The 17,500-nt window shown below is 30.7% G+C and overlaps 1 long non-coding RNA gene across 1 annotated transcript; it reads left to right on the forward strand.

The window, feature by feature from the left end:
• The first annotated feature begins 2,751 nt into the window (after positions 1 to 2,751).
• Positions 2,752 to 15,908, forward strand: LOC139904856 (uncharacterized). The gene is made up of 2 exons (XR_011779105.1): positions 2,752 to 3,023; positions 15,151 to 15,908. It is a non-coding gene; the product is annotated as an uncharacterized lncRNA (long non-coding RNA).
• Positions 15,909 to 17,500: the final 1,592 nt, after the last annotated feature.

Consider the following 17,500-nt stretch of genomic DNA (forward strand, 5'->3'; position numbering starts at 1 on the left):
TGTTATTTGAAATTATATAATCAATAATAATCCGTCAAACTTCTCTTTAGAATTTATAAAACACCAAACACTGGATATCATAGTAAAAATTGTAACAAAGTCTTACTATAATTATATAGAGTACACATAAATTTTAAAACTTACAGAAAATGAAGTATGCAAAATAAAATGCCATTAAATATAATGTCATCGTTAAAGGGTTAAATATTGAATTATATAGAAGCATATGCTCTCTTATAATTAGTGTTGAATCCGAATAACACTCGAAAAAAAAAATGCTTATCTTTATTACTGAAACTGAAAAATATTTCAGCCGGAACGAATACGTTTTTTTGTTTTTTTAATGATAATTTGCCTTTTCTTGAACTTAAATTCTAATTAAAATTCGAAAAAATAGTGTAAGGAAGAGTCAAAATTATTACATCACTCAAAATGATAGTAAAAACTACAAACTTTTTTTCCTGATTAAAAATTAAAAACATACGTGTAAGTTCTCAAAAACTCTAACTCAACCAAACTCGAAAATTTTGACTCAAATCTAACAATCATTCTAATAGTTTTAAGCACTTAACTCCTACAAAATAATTGCTGTAAGTCATACTTATAATACTGCTTTAAGTATGCATTATCTACTTATTTTGTACAAAGTACTCCATAAATCTTAGAACGCAAAGTAACACAAAGAAATTTTATGGTATTGATTGTGCAAAAAATCCCTTTACTTTGTTTGACTAATTTATGAACAGACTTGAGAACTTTGGACTTATAAAGAATTTTATGTGTTTTAGTCTGCTATTTTTATTAAGTGTATTGTATGTCTCTTTTCATTTTTAACGTTGCTACTTGCCCACAACAGTGACAGAGTGGCAAAGAAAGGGAATGGGGGAAATATATCCTATGGGCCACCAAATTATATAAAAGTATCAAAATATACTTTCTTTGAAAAAACCAGATTTTTTTAAGTCGCTTAGGGAAGTAAAAATATATTTTGAAGATGGTGCCATAATCATGAACAGGGGTTCCAAAACTTTTTCGAGCTGGTGACCCCTTGACTACAATATATACTTCTAGCACAACAACACATATAAGTTTTTCTTTCAAAATGAAAACGGGTGTATTGAAATGGATTGAAAAAAAGCAAGGTAATTACACTGACAACCCGTTATACCAAATATGATGTTGGAAAAGCAATGAAATATGTTTTCACCCTATTTCATAGTACTGGATAGAGGTCAGATACTTTTTTTTTTGCAGGGATAAATCTTGTTATAATATCTCTTGAGTTTTGAACTTAGCTAAGTGTATTTCTTGTGTATATTGTATAAGTTTACTCCCACGTCATACTTTCCCTTTCTATCTTCAAAAATTGGAGACAATAAAGTGTATGTGTTAAGGGAGAGGGGTCTAGAAGTTTAAATTCAAGCCAAGGGTACTCCAGCCAAAAAATGGCTTGGGACACCCTGCTCTAATGCAAGAGGATAGTTGAAAAAAAGTATGTCAACCTGAAAGTTCCTAATTGCCTTTCGAAATATTAAAAAGGGCGTAGGGGGGAGTTGATCTCTTGGATGATATAACAGCTACGTGTAAAGGTACTATTATATAAAGGGGAGGGCGGTGGTCTATGCTTAATTGGTCCGTAGTGCCTCTGATGTTCAAACCATGCGATCCATGAAAGCAGAACTAATATATATCTCCCTTATTTATAATTCCTTCATCATATTAAATAATGGGCGCTAATCAATCAGGCAACAGAAAGACAAAGAACCAGGACCCTTCCATTTGAGAGAGGAACACCTAGCTAAAGTTGACAAAAGGCAACGCTTTATCAGGTCTATTTCTTATATAAGACGTTGCAAATGTGTAAGGAAAATACAAAATTTGAGTGTACCAGAGGCAATATTGGGTAACATCTACTTGATTGCTTCTTTTATTGTCTCAAATAAGGATAACTAGGTATATGATTAAAAAACAAGTTATGAAATTTTATTTGTGTAAATACAAAGTCTACGTATCTATATATGATTATTTATTTTTCATGAAACAATAACAATATTTTCTCCAAAATATATACCTAAATACCACTGATACTAGCGATAGTTTTATTAATTAACCAACCACTATTGGAAACTCATGGATATTTTATATTAAAAAAAAAAATATAGGTCTCTCATTTGAATAATAGATGGATACACTTTACTGCCAAGTTTTTTCCAACCCAAAAAAAATATCAATTTTAATGGGTTAATAGCCAAAGTCAATTAAAAATGTAATTATTACTAGTTTTAATTCATTATTTGAGTAGAAATGGAGAGGTGGTCTCATTGATAGGGATGTAAAATTGTTGAGCATATTAGTATTAATTTGTAACCAAAAAGATATAAATGCACTTATAGATTTTTTCTCTCTATTTTAAAATTCAAACATATTAGCAAACAAGGAGCACTAAAGTTTTATGAATCTTTCTGCAGATATGTAATCTATCGAAGTTTCCAAAATATGATTTTACTTTTTAATTTATACTCACGAGGATTTAGTCAACTTTTACATCCTTAATCATCGACTCTTGATTCTTGTAAAATTTACTCATAAGTAAAAATTACTTGTGAGCATAGTTATTACAACTCAGTAGTTACCATATTTATTTATGAATAATAATTATGACAACTCAGGCGTTGTTTTTATAAGAGTTAGGGATAAGGGAGGGTGAGTATTAACTTCAAAAATCATACTGAATCATCAGTCGTTAAGAGATCATCAAGCTCTTCGGATCTCTATCCTCTTGAGTGGAAGGTGAGCTACTGGAGATTTGCTCTTTTTAATAGACTCAAATTCTATTCAAATTATTTTTTACCGGCCTTCCTTAATTCTACATTGTGAGTGAAGAAAGTGAGCTCCATAATTAATTTTTGGCTAGTTCAGTTTATTTTCTGAAGTTTTTTTTGTCCTTGGCCCTTCCATTTGAGGATTTGGATCTGGAAAGTGAGACACCTTTTTAATAGCGACTCCGTAGCAAAGCATAAAAGGTAAACCGTTGTGTTTGGGGTTCATAACTTAATACGTCCCCTGTTGTACGATAAAACTATTATTTTGCGTGTTCTTATTCGAAAGCTACAATTATCATGAATGTGATTCAGCTCAAGGAGTCTTCTCTTTTCTTTCATATTTGAGTTTCAATAGTAAGAAATTATAAGAGAGGAATACATCTTGATGGTTTCAAGTAAAACTATTTAATTATAACAACAAATTCAAAATTTAATAACACTCATAACTGAACATATACTTGGCAGTATTAAAACTAATAAATGTACATAATAAATAAAAAATTTGTAAATGGGTTTGAGACTTAATAGGATCTGAAGTTCTTTTTGTTTTTAACTAAAGAGGAATTTAGAAATAATAATATTCAGGTGAATTCTTCATTTTGATACAAGATTCAATTTTAAAATAACTCTTGTATTTTTTGTAAGTTTTGAATTCATCAGGTTTAGAGTCTAACAAAAAATAAAGTTTCATGAAGTTTCCCTTTGATAGCTATTTAACTTGTGTGCATAGCAATAAATTTTAAAACTCTTAATCATTTTCAATGCCAAGCTGGTAAAACAGTCTGGAATTGAGGGAATATGCCTAAATCTTATTTGCTGCTACTTATATATTCATCAGAGCTATTCTAAATTATATTATTATAATTGTAAGTTGCACACCGTATATTTTTTCTCTTTTATTCTCAATATTGATCAAACTCATGAGTGGAAATATGTACTTACAAATAAACCGCTTATATTATTAATGTATAGATGTCAAATTAATTTTTATTAATTCTTAAAAATTGTAATATCCCTCTAAAAAGTGGGGCTCATCGTGCCCTTGAAATATAATAATCTTAAAAAACATAAGTGTAACTCATATATAATTAACCCCGTATAAAGTTGCATAAAAAGACTAAGTGTTTCAAATCTAATTCAATATGGATTTTTAAGAAAAAAGAGGAAGAAATTTATTTAAATTACTTTCAATTAAATGGAGGTGGTTTAACCCAAATGCCCTAAAATATAACAACATATATATGTGGATATGGCATTATTTGAATCTATTTAAAGATTGTACCGGTACATGAGAAGTTCTAAAAAGAAAAGAAAGGGATAGAGGCCATAATTTAGTTTTTGTTGTAGTGTGAGGCACGTTAGCTGAAGACTACCTCATTCGATCAAAGCTCAATTCCACCTTTGATGATATTGGATATTTATTATTCATAATAAATCCATTCTCTAGCTAGGAATTAGGGATGTGCGGACGGATTTAGCCTGCAGATCCGGCATCTTTTGAAATCTGTAACGCGAACCTTTATCTAATAAACTATGTACAAAGTAGGTATGCAGGTAGAAATGTGACGGGCTCTTGAACTTACAAACACAGGCTAAAATAAAGTACGTTTATTATGTGTGCCAAACACAAACTTTCCAAAACTTGGGTTTGTACTTTGTACATGGGCCCTTAAAATAAACTATATTATTATGTATGTAGTATTTAAATCATATTATTTAATCAAGTATCTTACATTTCCATAGTCAAACTTTCATAATATGTCTGTCAAATTCAGGCAGATTAACTAATTCCATATGGATATACAAGTATATATTGGGAGATACTTTCTAGTTATAATAAACAATTGCTTTGACAATTTTGTAGGCATAGTTTTTTTGATGGTCAAGAAGAAGAGCCTGTTGCAACTGTCATTATCCCCCACTAATTACCTTCGCAATGTAGTTGAACTGAGGTTATGTTTTGCCTATTTTTATCAATGTGTGCAAAATCCAAAACTGATCTCAATTTTTCTCTAATTCATCTAAATTCTGAAATATCTGGAATTATTTTAATTCGGGACTATTATCGTTCAGAGTTATTTTTTACCCATAAAGCATAGTAGGATTAATAAAATGTATGTAAAAGTGTAGTTTGTGATTAAAACAGGTTTAATTGATTCTGTATCTTTTTCTGAACTCTATCTATTTCCATTTTTGAGAATAAAAATGATGAAAAAAGACCCTTTTCTTTAGACCCATATAACTTATTCATAATACCTAGAGATGAGAAATATTAAAATTATATCATAGAAACATATTAAATGTTTAATTAAAAAATATATAGATTCTATATTTTGTTTCAATATGTAGTGGTCCGATTTTTTTTACGTTGGTGTAGTAGAAGATAGTCAACGCTATAATCATATTCTTTCCGATTTCAATGCCAAGTTTATGACGTCATGTCTCGTAAAAGGAAGATCGAGGCAATTAAACAAGCTATAAGTTATACTTCTAACTTGATCATCCATCTCAAGTGATGTTCGAATTCAGATTCCAAATTCAACGAGGAACGACGGGAGGAGAATTCTTCTGAGGAAAACTACCAAACCTCATTCGGGAGTAGAGTGGACTCCTGCTTTGGGAATGAAACACCAGGATAGAAACAATAAAGCGATCCATTCACGACGAGTAGATAATTTTAATATTTCAAAATGGGATCACTCAAAAAATACAAAATGGAACAAAAATCCTTGGATATTAATATTTTTTTAAATTATACATTGAATATTTTTCTATAATATAAGCTTTGACATTTCTCATCACTAGGTATTATGAATAAATTATATGGGTCTAAAGAAGAGTGGTGTTTTTCATCATTTTTCAGCCTAAAAATGCAAATATATCGAGTTCAGAACAGCATATAGAATCAATAAAAACACTTTTTAATCATAACAAACACTTTTCCATAAGTTTTATTAATACTATTTTTAATTTGGCAATTGTTTTAAGGATAAAAAATAACTCTGAGCGAATTTAGATACTCCCAAATATTTCAGAGATCAGATAATTGAGAGAAATCAGTTTTGGATTCTTGACTCAAAGATAAATTCCTTTTTTGTCTTGAATTCATTTGTACAAAATGAGTATTCACCTGTGTCATTCATATATGGTCACATTAATAGGTTATACAAATTTTTGAGAGGTCAAGGTATAACAAAACGTAAAAAATGCATAACCGGCTTTAACTTTGGAACAAATTTAGATACATAGCTGAGTTTGATTTTAATCGGATGTTTAGTCCTCCAACGAGAGCCCATTTTAGTTTATAAATTTAATTAAATGCATTTAAATAATTTAAATATTGAATTCCTATTTTTTAGAGCAAAATTTTTACTATCTTGTACTTAGATAGTCAGTTTTTTCTAAACATGAAACTATTCAAAGCTTTCAAGAGCTAATTTGAACCCTACCGATCAAAGTTGAAAACACTGATAAAGGGAACATGATTGAATATCTTTTTCCCTACAAAGGCCAATATTAACAATACATTTATAATGAATCTATTTCTATAAAATGACATTAATTATGTTTATTAATAGTAGAGGAAATAGGAAAATCATTTTATTATTTCCCAATATTTTCCCATGAATGAAGGCCTCAATGGTAGAAAAGGTCGGAACTTTTTTGAAGATATATTACAAATTTCTGATGATAAAAGCATGACAATTTGTTTGTAAACTTATTTTCATTCTTTACCAGATCGTTCACATCAATACTTTTATTGTATCTCACAACCTTTATTTAAACAAGAAAGAAGTAGCTAAAAATTGGTTGGTACTGAGTAAGAATGAAACTATTCCAAGCTTTCAAGTGCTCATTTGAATCCTGCAAATCAACGTTAAAAACAATGATTAAGGGAAAAGATGCAAAAAAAAAAAAAAAAATAATAGGACTGATAACAAAAAGTAGTCTAAACTTTTATTTTAGAGAGATAACGCCGTGTAGAATTTTAAAAAATTCCTTAATTTGCAGATTTAGCTTCAGTTGATGTAATTTGATTAAAATTCAAAATACACTAATCAATTTGAGATATTCCAACACTCAGTAAGAAGAGGAGAGTTTAAAAAAGTGATTCAATGCCTCACAACGTTTATTCTTCTTCATATTGATCATAAGTATACTTCACATTAAGTATGTTTTTTTAACCAAAGTAGGGCTCTGAAGAGTTTCTTGAATTTAATTTCTGCGATCTATAATATTAACTTCCCTGTACGAGTATGTTGGTAATCTATCAATTATATTTGTCTTAATTTATTGTTCTTCCTATTTTGAAAGTTAAAGTATTATCTGCAGACAAGGAGCACTATGTATAGTGATCTCAACCAGCAATCTCTCAATGTTAAGATATTCTCAGGCGGGGATGCTGTAAACGACTTTTTGAAACTTTCTATCTTTTGTATGTATGTATTCATTCAATTGGAATATGAAATATTATAATTTTGTAGCCTATTTTTATGCCCTACCCAAAAGGAAATAAGGACTAGGAATCTACCTAAAAACTCAGCCATTATTGTATATATGTGAGGTAAATGATTAGTACAGGGAGCCGGGGATCAAATTGTCGCCAAAATATTTTCTACAAAAAAACAACACAAAAAATACATTTTTTAACTTTTTTATTGAAAATTAAAACTATGACGAGCATATAGGTATAGAGTAGCCATTCATTCGATATAATCACCGTTGGCATCAATAACGGCCTCAATACGGCCTCTGAACCGGCTGCAGGCTCTTCTGACTATCTCATTGTCCATGTTGCCGAATACCTCATTGATGGAGTCCATCAGGCTGGCCTTGGTGCTATGGGGATGTCTGTTGGTATGTCTCTCGACATAGCCCCAGACAAAATAGTCCAAAGGATTAAGGTCGGGAGAGTTAGGAGGCCACAAATCCTTGGTTACGACGTCATAAAAGTTCTCGGTTAACCACTGCATAGATATTTTGGACACATGGCAGGGTGCTGAGTCCTGTTGCCACACCCACGGCCTGTCTCCGGCCACCTTCTCCATAACATCCAGGTAGACCTCTGTATTGACCTTTAGACCCGTTTCAAACATGTGGGGAGGCATAACATGACCTTCACTGCAGACCACCCCGAACACCATGACCATTGCAGGGAACTTGGTCTTCGTTACCTTCCTCATATGGCTGGTGTAGGTGGCTATCCACCTGTTGTTCTGCTTGTTGACCTTCTGATCTTGACAGATATACTTTTGATCAGACCACAGCATCCCGGGCTGCTTTGAATGCTTGAGCTTGTTGAGCAATTTTGTTGACTTCATCAGCCTGTTGTCCTTTGCCTTCTGGGTCAAGATCTGGCCCACCTGCATCTTGTAGCTCCTGCACCTTAAATCCTCAGATACACAGTCCCTTATTGTTTTCTCATGGCAGCCCAGATCCCTCGCCATGGCCTTCATGAACCTAGTAGGGTCATCCTCAACCATCTTCTTCACCTTGTCGGCAAAGTCGGTGTCCCTGACCTTCCTGTCGGCGCCCTACTCCTTGGGTGCCCTCTTTATTGTGGCAACAACATCCCAGGTGTCCTCTAGCTTCTTACGGATACGCTGAACAGTCTGTAAATTCACTCTTAAGGTTGAATCAATCGTTGAATTGGAGATTTTACCACCATTATTAACCAATGCCATGACTACGGCGGACCTCGAAAGCTCCTGGTTCCACTTATAGCTCTTTATCTCCTCATATGATAACAGCATGATGCTAACTGAACTACGTATCGTCAGCTGACGAGAATAGCTTTCCTATTTGGTAACCGGTTTTTTATTTGATAATGTCGTCTTCAAGTTATCAAGGTTTAAAGTAGGCGAAAATTTGATCCCCGCTCCCTGTAAGTTGTTTCATGTAAGCAAAAGTTCTGTATTGTGAATTTATTACGTTTTTTTGAATCAGTATGGAATTTGACATTTTTAAGAATAACTTATGATATATTGTTTTTTCTTAAAATATAAAAAGAAATACTTGTATATCAACAGTGTTTATTATTTACTTACAGAATGCTAATATTATAGCCGATCTAGTAGTCTAAAATTGTGTTTCCCTGGAAATAAGAGACTCTAGACTGGTACCTACATTATATGTTTAATAGAGGAGGATGATTTAATGACGTATTTTTGACATAGTTCTTTCAAAATATTTCGTAGTTTAAAATGTATCAAATCACCCTTCTTGACATTTCAAAATGTATAAATGAAGAAAAAAGGTTATAAAAATATGTAACTTAAGGTCATTCTATAAATACTCGTAAATGCATTTATAGTTTTACCAAATAGAAAAATAATTTAAAAAAATAAAAGAGACAAGCTATGCAAAAGGTTGAAGCATTGACTTCACCATTCAAAAAAGGGGTGTGCTAATTATTCAAGAGATTCTCAATGGATGACGTCCCATTTGGTTTCTTAAATAATATTTCATAACAGTAAAACTCAGTTAAGGCGTCAACTATTAATACGGATATTCGTTTATAGTGGTAGTAATGCAATGCCCAAATTAGTTAATTAATAGAGTATAATACATTGGGCAAGGAAAACTTATTTTAAAGTGATGGATTTTGTTGGTCCTTTAAAATCCGCAATATACGGGTTATATTGTATCTCCATCTGCATATACAACAATAACTTCTTTAGTCCTGATTCGATGAGTCCGGCTTTATCTATTGCACAGTTTTTCATTTAATGACACCTTTTGATTACAACTCAGCACTTTTTTGTAGCATTGACCATTTCGAACACTCAGGATTCAAACAGTCCAGAGAATCAATAGCCCACCCTATTGGGATTATTACTGAATTTATGGCTCAAGCCTTGAACCGAAAATTACCCGTCATTAATTTAAAATTTTAGATCGGAGAAAACATCAGTTTGTAAATATCGATTGTATAATTAGTTTAAAATGAATCCAACATTGCATTTGGCTTTATTGTGAATTTGAAAAAGTAAAAATTGATTAAAATGCTTGTTTCTTTGTACCTTCTTAAAATGATGTTGATAAAAAGTCAAAAAACAGACAAAAGAATCATGTGGGATCATCTTTGCGCCGAAAAGAGCCCTGCGGAAAAGAATCTCACCAAAATATAGGACCGCATAAATACGATTGTAAATTTAAATATTTATACTACCATTTAAAATCAAAGTATTATAAAAAGGTATTTTTCATAAGCTATATATATACATAATATATGTTTGTAAATTAATTAGTGTTATTTTTCCGAAAAATATTTTTTTATTAATGGTCACTAATATAAACACAACACAGTAGTATTCGGATCGAATGCCATTTAAATCTTTTTCGTTTTAGTAGTTTGAATAAAATAAAATAATGCACAAACAACAGCGATTTGAATGGAAGCATTGCTAATCACATCTCCATCATTTTCCATTAATTATCATTCGACATAATGTATTATTTATATGTGAAAAATTTCATGGATTTACGAGCAAGCATAATATCAGGCAAGTTTATATTTTACGTTTGAATAATGATTATTAATTAATGTAATTAATAAAAAATATTTTTCTACAAAAGAATACTCATTAATTTTCCTTATATGACATATCAAGCTTTTGAACAAAATGTGTATATCATACTTTCAATTTAAATTGAATTAAAATGTGCTATCGTATATATTAATATATTAGATATTATTTTTCGACCAAATGTAAAAAAATTGCCCAATTGTTCTAGAACCATCTGATGCATAACAAGGTGCTGAATCATGTTGCTAGACCCATGCCCGATCTTCAACGATTTGCTGGTTCAAAGACAGCACAATTTCTATGCTGTTATGGACAAAAATCATCGTCACGGCACTCTGAGTTCCACCTCTGTAAATTCAATAGTCTTTATATCTGGAGAAGTTGTCGTCATGATGCCCAAACTTCACTTAAGTTGTTTGATACAATAATATTTCTGCTAACAAAAAAAAAAAATAATAATAAACACCATCAGACAGTTACATCATATCAAAATCGACGTGCACTTATGCGTCGATTTGATCTTATCACCCTGTATATGGTCGTGTGTACTACTTTGAAAAGAAGTGACTAACATCTCTTTTTACGTAGCAAATGCGTAATGGATATTCAAATGAATCACATCCTTGTAATATGTATCTATATCCAAATTTATGAAAGCATTTCATTCAAGGGCAAAGAATTTGTCACCTTATACGCTGATTTGTTTCCATCACAACTTCTATTTTCACTGAGAAAGTTACAAAAGAAAATAGAAAAATACAATTTTTATTTAAAGAAATAAACATAGGTCAATTTTCTAAACAACTTATTTTTCAGTTTGAAATTCACAAGATTTTTTATAATGAACAACGAAAGGAACTCAAGGATACGAGTGAATTTTTAAATATTGATGTAATGGCTTTATTACGTACATTTTTTTATCCTTATTCATTGGTACATATAAATTTTGTTATTCGTTTGTTCAAAAGTTTTTTTTGGGACAAAGAAATATTTGATTTTCTTTTTGTCTAAAAAAACATAAGAATACTTTTATGTTTGTATATTTAGCAAGTGATGATTTCATAATCTATTTTAAATTTCAAAGTAAAATACAACGTTAGCACACCAACAAAATTACATATACGCTTAGACGCGTACACGTACGATAGATGTGTTGATCTGCGTTAATATGTGTTCATATAAGCTTCGTTCTAAAAAATATTTGCAAATTGAATTAGTTTGTGCTTGTTTCAATTGCATCTTATTTATAAGCTAGGATTAGTCCGGAATTATTAATTGTAGACGAACCTACGAATTTTGCCTTAATACTATAGAATATAACTCCTTTACAAATCCTTGGTGATTCTTTCTGCTCTTCATGAGCTCACTTAAACATAGCTTATCACTCAATACTTATCTCCTTAGGAATAAAAGAAGAGGAATAACTGCTTGAGAAAAAAATATCATATGATTTGATGAGTATTTTAGGTCGTTGCTAAACTTCATCTAAGGTCTCATTTATTTTTTAAAATTTTATATAAAGTACTTCCCTTTCTTACAAACGCTTGGAAGGTTTTATTCAATTTATATAGAGGTCCCTATCTCCACACATTAGATTCTACATCCCAAACGACTGCAAAATCTACATTAACAACATTGCTATCTTTTAGATAAAAAAAAATAAAAAATTAACGGAACATAATTTTATATTTCTCAAAGCTGCTACCATTATTATTAAATTCTTGAAGACAGAACCTCGAAGTATAAAGTAATCACTAGTGCATGTGTTCATGAAATACGGAAAGTATTAATCAAGGTTTGATCATTGGGAGTTATAAGTGTAAGTCTTTGTTAAAACTCGGAGTAGAATTGAGGATCAACGTCAGAGTAATGACAACCTATATGCCCTTGCTAGATAAAGAGTGGGATTGGTGTTAATTACCTTCATCTCACGGCTGCTTGCAGCTAATCTAATAAAACTTCATGACAACTAAGCTGCTCTCCTCCCAAAACATTCTTCCAATTGTCAGGATTACCACCTTCATTTTCGATTAATTTTATTTTTACATACAGACAGGACATATTTTATACATAACTGGAACTAGCTACACCATACTGATGATGTTTCTAATGAGCTAGCGATCTCTATTGAAAGCCCTATGGAACTACCAAATCCTGCTCCATCACTTCAGTTTCCGTATCCTCCCCCAAAATAATTATTAGCTACAGATGAAAGTCTTTGTCAACATTAATGGTTAGAAAAGTTTTAATGGCTGCAACATCGAGAACATTTTCAAAACATAATGAACATTAAGCCCATTTCACTCTTTTTAGGCAAATAGGAAAACACATTTTTTATGTGTCTCTACACAATTTGAGTCATTGATTGGGCACTGCTTCTATTCAAAAAAATGTGTTTTTGAATATATTTTGAATGGTTCTGATTGATGATGGTAATATGTGGCATTGATTGAAAATCCATGATTAACATACCTATTGTGAGAGTCTTGAGAGCATGGAACCCTCTTATTAGTAATATTTTGCACGCGTTTCGGTTAAACGTGCAATTTCTAAACTGTAAATAATTTCACACTGTTAAAAGAAGAATATGCAATTTTTTTTCTCTTTTCAAAGAAAAATTTAGATGATATAATAAAAATATCATTATCACACGGTCTGAATTGAACAAATTTACCAAAAGCTAAATGAAATAATATATATACTCCATAGTCCATTTTTAATATTTTTATTAAATAGTTAAATTAAGCATCTGTCATAAATTTGAATGTTATTTTTTATAACTAATTAAAACTTAATTTTATTGTTTTATTATTTCATTGGAATAAGTACTATGAAATGCTTTTGAGTTCAGTATCCTGAAAGTGCTTATAAACAGGGTCTCATTCTTCTTCTACTTTTCTTTTGGGATCAAGGTCTAAATAATAAATTATGATCATGAGATTCTGAAGTATTTCATTATTATATTATGTATAAACTTGCTAGAAACGTTATTGTAATATTATGTTTGATAAGAAAAAAATGATATAGTATATTTAATAGAGTAGGACAACATGAACTTTGATTTATAGACGTTTCCCTCGATTTATGAGGAAGATTGATTTTTTTTCTTGAGAGTGAGAAATCATTCCTCCAATCACTTAGGGACGTAAAAATAGTATAGAGCGTTTTCATTGACGTATCAAATTGCATCATAAATGAAGGAGACTCCATCTTAGGGGCCATAGTTGGTATTTTTACTGCTCATCAAATGGAGAAATTTCCAACAAAACTTGAATAAACTTCATCAAAAAGCTTTTAAAAAAACATAGCATTGAATACTAATTGATGCCAATGATAAAGAGTTATATAAATTAAATCAAAGTACTCTATAATATGTACTAAAAGTCAGGCCATATTTATTCGGTCCAGTTGAGTCCCGTCCTAGTCCTTTCAGTCCTTAGGACCGTCTGTCCTTCAGATTATGTACCTATATATACATTTTTTTTGAGGGGGGTTTGGTATTTGGATTTTTTTTTAAATTTCAAATATTAAATTTGACAACTTTTGACAAGAAATTCAAATATTAAATTTATTGGATAAAATTTACAAAAATCCATTGCTATTTACAGAAAGTTATTTTATTTTTGAAAAAAATGTAAAAAATTAAATTTTCTAATTAAAAGTAAAAATTCTTTAATATTTTTCTTTTTGTTGGGTGGAGGGAGCTTCAGCCCCGATTTGTGGATGCTTCTGTTAATAGAACTGATTTAAAAAAAAATAATAATAAGAGTGACGTTATTAAAGACCGAACTTTATCATTTTTATAACTGATATGCAGGACTGAGCTGTATTGGACCGAGACTGAACAGGACGGAACTGCAGTTTTCTGTCCTTAATAATAACCACCACAACACTACTAAAAGTCCATATGAAATGGCTAGATTTGTTCAATTACTTTTAACATCTTGTTTGTCTTGTAATTAAATAAATTATATATAAGGTGCTTTATGAAATAATTGAAACTATGATTTCCTGTAGGTATAAAATCCGAATAGATCCCTGAAAACGGGATCCCGATAGATAACTCAATAAAGGTAACAACGTCCCAAATATACGACAGTCACTGTTTTGAGTTTGGTACGACGTAGTTCTATAGTGGACTATTTTCCTGAATAGTAATTTGAAAAGGTGTTTATTGAAAACGTTGTTTTTTAAGCCCGAAAAATGACTTACCTAAACAATGAAAACTTATCATAAAAAATATGTACCTGGGCCCCATAATGTTTTCCAGTGTGGCATTTATGTTGAGTCAACCATAACATGATTCGCAAAACCAGTTCTAAATATTTGCTCGACTACTAACTGATTTTTGGCCTTTCGTTCATTCTGTTTTTGGGGGAAAGGTTGCGAGATAAATGGTTTATCTGATAGAGTCATGTCCATTTAACAATTTTTTTATCGATTTTTCGATCCATAGAAAGTATTTTTTTATACATTTGTCTCATTTCTTCTTTTTTGGATGTCATTTCTAGTTAATAAAATGAATAGACTCTGTTCTTTTCATAAACACTACTCATCAATAACTACAATAAAAACAACACGCAACATTTAAACTCAATTCTCCTAGTTAATTTTATGTTGATATTGTACAATACAGAGCAAACATTAGGTTAGACTCTGTTGTAAATGTTACATATAATATTTGACTTTAATTATAAGAACTAATGTTTCTTTCTCGTGATTTTACACCTACAAGAAATACCGCATTTAATTATTCTATTTACATCACTTTCTATTTAAGTTTTTTTTTGTTGTTCCAGGTTGGATCAAGTTATGGATTTCAAAAAAGGAAAACCCATAGGCTCTGAAAAAACAAATTCGTGCGCTATTAACAATTATAATAAAATGAAGAAAATTTAAATTAAGGATATATGATTAAAATAAGGTTAATATTTTCTTATTTCTTCTTAGAAAATAAAAACAAACCGTCTTATTCTCGCTCCATAGTGGCGTAGCGAGTCAAAATCCTTTCGATATCTCCAGGGAAACCAGCGAAAACTCTTTTAAACCCTATAAGCTCAATCCATTCCTGGACTCGGTAAAAAATTGTTCTGATATCGTATGTCAAACCTTATAACTGTTTTGAATAAGCCTCTCCCTGATCAAATAAAGATAAATTGTTCTTTTGTGGGTCAATTCTCCAAAGTTTTCGTTGGTTACACTGAGAAATAAATCGTCCAAGACGTTACAAAGTCGATCTGGTACTCAAATTATAGGAAAATCGAAAATCTGATTGGAGTGTCCTCTAAATTTTCAACGAAACCTGTAGAAGAAAGAGGATTCCAAACGGATTTAAAGACTATCTGAAGCAGTTTGCCAATATTTATGGATAATGGAACATTGGCTTGAATCGGGAGGAACATAATTGTGGAGTGGAAAAAATAAATAATGCCTAGCAAGCAATATATACTGCCCGTTCATAGAAATCTAATGTCTTGTGATGCAAATCGTATATTTTTTTGACCTGACCTTTTTTTTTAAAAATTGTTAATCTGAAAAATGAATTTTCTTTTCCTTAGCTGTTGTCATTATTATATTTAACTCCTGTGTAGCAAACTTCCTATCGGATATAACATTCAAAACCTAATTGAACATTCGTATGTGCTTATAAAAGACGTAGAGTAACCTTCAAGATTTGTTACAGAGTTATAATTGTATGTCCTCGTTGGACTCCAAGTAGAATTGAGGATCGACATTAGGGTAATTCTTACCAATGTCCTCTTCCCTCTCCTCTTTTTTGTCACAGCTTATTATGCTGAATGAAACGTCATGACAGCTTAGCTGCTGTTCCCCTAAAAAAATATTTAAATTGTTATACTTATCATGTTTATTTTCGGTTTCTTATTTTAACATGCCCAAAATACACAAGATATTAATCCCTACCAATGTCCTTCTTGGTCTCTTCAGACACGTGGATCGATATTGTTTACATAGTCTAACCTTAGATTAGGTGGAGTTCTAAGGAGAGATTAGGGCTTGCTCATCCACCCTCTCTCCTTCTCCTTCTTTTTTGTTGTTGTTATTTTAGTCTTTTCTTGTTATTGTATTTGTTCGTTTCCTTAGTGACGCTTATGTAAAAATTAATTATCGTATGATTTAATCAATTTTTCCAATTCTTCAAGAATCTAACACGGGATGATACGAATAAAGAACCTCAAAATTTTACAAATATCAATCAACTTTAAAGAAAAAAAAAAGAACAAAGAAATTGACTGATAGAATATTAATATCTAGGGGTGTTCCATAAATTTGTAGATGTCTTGTTCAAGTTACAAATTTGTACAAGTTGGAATCAATAAAATGTGATGAATCATTTTTTATTAAGATCTCTCATTTTTCGTGACAGACGATGAAAATACAGGTATTGTATTTTTAATGGATCTATTAAAGGAGTAATTATTGACATTTTTGTATGAAAATTAGTGATTAATAAGTATTTATTGGGAAATTTTGAAGTTCAAAGGGCCTTAGTTATATTACTCGTAAATAAAAAAAAATTAATTAATCAAAATGTAATTATAGCGTCATATAATGTTTGGTTATTAAAATGACTGATGTTCTGATTGAACAAGATATTAAAAAATATATATATTTATTCATTATTCCGGTATTAACTGGATATTTTATTACCTGTTGGGAGTTTGGAAATATATCGCCTTGATTGCGAAATATTTTTTTAGAGATATATAATAATGTACTTACGCAACTAAATTACTAATAAGTGGTGGATTAGCCAACGAATATTCTATAAGTGGAGAAGGCACTCTTTTTTCCTCTTTCTTTCTAGATCAACTAAGGGCAAATAGTTTTTTTTTCTATTAGTGAAATGGTTATGATTTGAACGATAAAATTGTATTCAAACAATCGTGTAAATTATGTCTTAAAGAATAAAAATAACTTTAATTATTAATATGATAGCATAATATAACTAGATTTATCAAATTAAGAAGAAAAAAAACGACATTCACAACACAAATGTTTTAATTCAATATTACAACTGTTCTACTTTTTAAAAATTGCCCTTATCTTGCTTGATCAACTACACATAGTTGTATCTGCCAGTATGCTAAAAAAAAATAACCGAAAATTATCGAGGACAGCCAAACAATT

This window comes from Lepeophtheirus salmonis, chromosome 3 (assembly GCF_016086655.4).
Source record: "Lepeophtheirus salmonis chromosome 3, UVic_Lsal_1.4, whole genome shotgun sequence".
Taxonomy (NCBI): Eukaryota; Metazoa; Arthropoda; class Copepoda; order Siphonostomatoida; family Caligidae; genus Lepeophtheirus; species Lepeophtheirus salmonis.